A 5,553-nucleotide genomic window follows, 5' to 3' on the forward strand; every position below is an offset into this window, starting at 1 on the left:
TGGATTAGCTCCCTCTGAAAAATGCACATTTGCACATAACATTTTGCAAATACTTTCAGACTTGAAGCTCATTCATGTGCTTCTGTATTAACTCCAGGGGAAGAACCTCAGGCCTTGAGCCCATTGGAAAAGATCCTTCACTCCCTCTTTTTTCCAGAGAAATTATATATTTCTCAGTAATCATATGAACATGTGTGCCCCCAAACTGCATGCTTATTCTCTTTCTTATTATTAGTTATCATTATTCAGCATTTATTATTATTATTGCCATTATTGTTTTTTCCTTTATCTTTGCCCAAGATATTCTTCAATATCTGAGAAAGTTCTGGAACCCTAAGACTCAAAAGATGACCAGATGGGCTAGCTACCTCAGCCAGTTGAATTACCATTGGAATTGAGGAGGTTATCTCCAGTTCACCATGTGGACAAATACACCGGCCCTTCTGGGATGCCTGCCTGACTTCACCTGATTGACTGGCTGTCACTCACTGAATAGTCATGTGTTCTCTACATTTCCCAGCTTCCCTTGCAGCTGTATTAGGTAGGGTCTCAAGATTGGGTCCTGGCAAATGGAGATAGGAGTTTAAGTGATGGGGGTTACTCTTGGTCCAGAGCAATTAAAGGTTGGTGTGGCTCCTTTCTTCCCATTTAGTGAGATGGTAGAACAAGATGGAAGCAGCCTAGATCCCTGAGTCACACCAGGAAGGAGAGCTGAACTCATGAGTTGCCCAAAATACCCTGGACTTTACCAGAACAACAACAGCAAACCTTTATTGTGCTAAGCCACTGAGATTCTAGGATAAACTTGTTAATTTAGCATAGCCTAATTATACTAATACATTGGTATAAGATTAGATAAAAAAAATAAATTTCCACAGAACACTTTTATGACTAAGAATGGGAGTCAATATGGCTAACTGGATAGACTTTGTTATTACCTGCTTTGGAGGGTTATTGTATTAGAAGTATAATATATAAAATCTGAGGATGGTACTTGACTTATATTACTCCATAAATGGTGGGTTTTATTATTAGTTCTTAAGATATCCTATACCATAGGGGCACCTGAGTGGCTCAGTTGGTTAAGCATCCGACTCTTGGTTTTGGCTCAGGTCATGATCTCATGGTTTGTGGGATCAAGCCCCACGTCGGGCCCTACTCTGGCAGTGTGGAGCCTGCTGGGGATTCGCTTTCTCCCCTTCTCTCTGGCCCCGCCCCCGCTCGTGCTGTCTCTGTCTCTCTCAAAATAAATAAATAAACTTAAAAAAAAGATATCCTATACCATAATGTGTTTTATGGGACATGATAAAATTTGACTACATTCTGATTCTTTCCCAGATTTCTCACCTTAAGGTATCTCTTCTAAATAGTTTGGGTCTTGGAAAAAAGCAACTTTTATAAAACTGCTAGAAGTAATAATTTCCAAGAAATAAGTAGTTTATTATCTTTAACCAGCCAGATATTTAACAAAAGCCTATTATTTCTTCCATATTTTAATGAACAAAACAACATAACAGGTAACAATATTACCAAGTGCAAAGTTGTGTGGTCCAGACAATTACAGAATAGAACATACAAACAATGCTAACGGTGTGAGACACACAGCATCTTCTGGAAAGAGAAAGGAAAGCACAATTCAGGCTCAAGTCTTCAGAGAAAACTTCTTGAAAGGAGTGGGGCTCAGATCTTGTCTTGAAGCATGAGTAGAATGTGAATAAATGAGGGAAAGGAAGGAGGGCATTCTAAGAGCACAACAGAATGAGCAACGTACTGATCAAACCCATAAAGTTCAGATAAAATATCAGATTGAATCATATAAAATCGCTGGAGGGTTTTTTGTAGGGTAAAAAAAAACAATCTAATATCAGTAACTTTCTGTTTTTGAACTAATAAAAGTGGCCTTTGCGGAGTGGTACACAGTGGAATTTTCAACTGTATTGGTAATGTTTTCTTTTTTACGCTGAGCGGTAGGTACATCAGTTCCTTGTATTACTTCTTTCTTGTGGTTCTTAAATATTTCACAATTATCTCATTAGAATAAATTAAAGAGGAGCAAAAAAGAAAGTTAAGTCTCATCAAATAATGGAAACAATCCTTGTAGGTAACACTCATTCTCTTTAGAAAAAGAACACTTGGTTTTCTCAGTATTCTCAGACCTTTGCTCTTCTCCCCAGTCTTTTTCCAAGTGGCTCAGGGAGCAAGCACAACTTAGACCATTGTATGCCAAAGGAGAGGATCCAAGAGACCCCTAAGGGCAGTCAGTGTTTTCTGACTCCTCTGGCCTTTGGAGCAGTTTCCCTTCCCCACCTGGCTGCTGCCAGCCCTGCTGGTGTTTGCAGCTGAAAGGTTCAGATCATGTGGATATAACTTGTGAGCTGGCTTCCCTTTAGTTGCTCAGGCTTGCGGCTCTCTCTCAGCCCCCCCTCAGCTCTCTGTCCTGACTACACTTTTACCTGATGTGCTATGCCAGAGAAAGATGTAGAGCATCCTGTGTTTCCTCACAGGGGCCCAAATGGGAGCAGGTCCCTGCTATTCCCTCCAGGTGTGACTCACCACATCATCTCTAGATAGAAACCTGGAAAGGAGACATTGGGATGGACATTTCCCTTCCTCCCTTATTCTCTCTCCAGCTCGCTCTTTCCGTTATCCCCTAGGTCCAACAAACACAGGCTTCCCTGCCTTCTCCCACTCCATGTCCTTTCACGGAGCAGCAGACATCATGGCCTGGGAGTCATACCCTTTGAGAGACCTTCCTGAGTTAAGTCCTCCAAGCTGGGATCTTCAGGGAGTTAGCAGACATTTTTTTTTTAATCTTGAAAGGAATTTAGGAAATCTCCTGTCAAGCCACTAACCTGGCTTAGAAACTTCTTGTCTTGCTATAAAATTCTATGTTGAATGTCAAAAGCTGAATATCTCAGGATTCCCCCCCGCCATTCCTTCTTTATTTTTTCTTTAAAAATTTTTTTAAAAAATGTTTTTATTTATTTTTGAAGGAGAGAGAGAGAGAGACAGAGCATGAGCGGGGGAGGAGCAGAGAGAGAGGGAGACACAGAACTCAAAGCAGGTTCTAGGCTCTAAGCTGTCAGCATAGAGCCGGATGCAGGGCTCGAACTCATGAGCTGTGAGATCATGACCCCAGCCAAGCCAAAGTCATAAGCTCAACCGACTGAGCCACCCAGGTGCCTTGCCACCCCCCCATTCCTTCTGTAACAAGTCCTTATCTCCCCCAAGCAGATGGATGTCAAGGGTCAACAAGGGATAAAGTCATTTATTCATAAAGGAACAAGAAAAGCACACTATTCAAAATATTACTTTCTAATTGCACTAAAATTCTCCCCTCCCCTGTTCCTCTCCTTAATAGATCTCCAACAATCGTCCCATTACCCCCACAGGTCAAATTCTGAGATTTATTGCTAGGGGTGATACTCAAGATGTTCACAACCAGCTGAATAGCATCCCTGACCCATGATGAACATGTAGAGGAAATAGAACCGGTTAAATAAGTTCCCAGTATTTGCTTTTCTCTCTTCCAAGGCACATCTGTGTACAGCTTCCAGAATGTTTTACCCAGGGGCTCTCCTTCTTTAGCCTGCGTTCGCAATGACCCCTCCTGCCTGGTAGGCAAGCTTGGTGGAGTGTGCCTTGTGCACTTCAGAGACAAGTTAACAAGGCATGACTTCAAGGAACATAAACTATCTCACTGATGTCACAACTGCCTTATAGGCAGGAGGTCTTTGGGGGAAAATGTTCAGGTCCAATATTCAGAGAGTCAGTGAAAAAAAGTGAAAGGAGAGCATGGCAGTGGTTGAAGAATCATGCCAAGCTCTAACTAGCACCTCGTTCAACTTTAAGCTTAGGGTCTTCAACTGTGAAACAAGGTTAGAATTTAAGCACATAAGATGCTTAGCACAGAAAAGTGTTGAGTCAATGTCAGCTATTAATGTAACTGTAATATTTATTATTATAATTTATTGTTGTTGTTGTTACTGGGCCAGTGGCTTACTATTGACTATGAGGAGTATTTCCCTACCATCAGCACCCTTAGCCACACACACACACATACACACACACACACACACACCTGTGGGACTTCTGATACAAATATTGAACTAATGAAAATGGCAGAAATGAATGAATGAATGAATGAATGAATGAAGTGTGTGTAATGTGGGCAACAGAGTAGTAAAGATAGAAAATTCAGTCACAGACCACAGCCTTGTTTAGCAAAAGAGTTTTCCCTATGCTGACAAGGGACAAAGTCAAATTCAAGCAGTACAGCCTTTCATATTATCTATACAGGATATACAACTTTAAACATAAGCAATAAGGGAAAAAAGAAAAATACATATTTTAAAATAAATATAAATTAAAAAAAATAGATATGGGGAGTATTTGATTACATAATATCCCAGCAACCCAGGCTTCTTGCGACTGCGCTGGAGACAGGGTCTTCAGACACATTTGGAATGTAGCCATAAGCCCAGGTCACAGAGTAGAAGAGGGGCCGTAGAGAAAGGGGCGCTTGACAGAACTGCTTTCATATTTTAAGTTATAGCTTTCTTTACTGAAATAATAGCTTTAAGAAGATAAATTATTCACAAATAATAGCAGATGCTGAGATGTGAAGATAAGCAAGAGAGATAATTAAAGGCTGCGTTCTTTAAAATAAGTATAGAGGCATAAATCATACTGTCTAGTGCAGAGGTTTTCAAACATTTTTTGACACCAAGCCACTAAGAAATTATTCTACATTTCGGCTTGGTACATGCAAACACACACAGTATTCTCTTACAACACAGGTTTCATGAAAGAATATTGATCCTTACTATGTGATACTTTTCTATTCTTTTATTCTGGGTTCTTCTTTCCTTTCTTCCCTCCCTCCCCTACTTGCCTAGTCTCCTTTCCTAATATTCTCGTCGAACTGATTTTGCCACTCGCAGTTTGAAAAATACAGGTCTAGTGGATTTTCCTAATCACTAAATATTTCTATAGGTTGTTTACTCTCCAGAATGCAGTAGAATTCAGCAGACTGCCCCAAGGAACGGTCTCAAGGCTTGCCTTTTGTCTCTAGGATTTAAGAGGTCGTTCCCAGGGGGACCTTGCTTCCGTGTAAGACAGACATGAGAATCTATGCAAGGAACTGCAAGGTCTGAAGACAAGAACCATTTGTCTGGTGCAATCTATATTAATTGTTTTAAATCTCCATCTTAAATATGCAGCACCACCGCTCACCTTTTACACCTAACCCAACACACAACTCTAGTTTGGGAGCACAACTATTCCTTGCCAGGCACGAGGGACATCTCTCCCAAGGCCGTGCTCCCTCGGGGGCCCCCTGCCGCGCGGCCCTTCCTGGGCCTCGGGTTAACTTTTCCCTCCAGTTTGGTGGAAGGTTACAGTAGAAGAAAATAGTCCCCACCGTCCAGAAACTTTTCAGGGGGAAAGGGGTGCTGGGCGTGCGAGTGCGCGGGCTGCGTGGGCCAGTATGGCCGAGCAGCGACAGGCCTGCAAGACTGGGCGAGGCGGCGCGTGCCGAGGGGGCGCCGGCGG

The sequence above is a fragment of the Felis catus genome, chromosome C1 (genome assembly GCF_018350175.1).
Source record: "Felis catus isolate Fca126 chromosome C1, F.catus_Fca126_mat1.0, whole genome shotgun sequence".
In the NCBI taxonomy this organism is placed as follows: Eukaryota; Metazoa; Chordata; class Mammalia; order Carnivora; family Felidae; genus Felis; species Felis catus.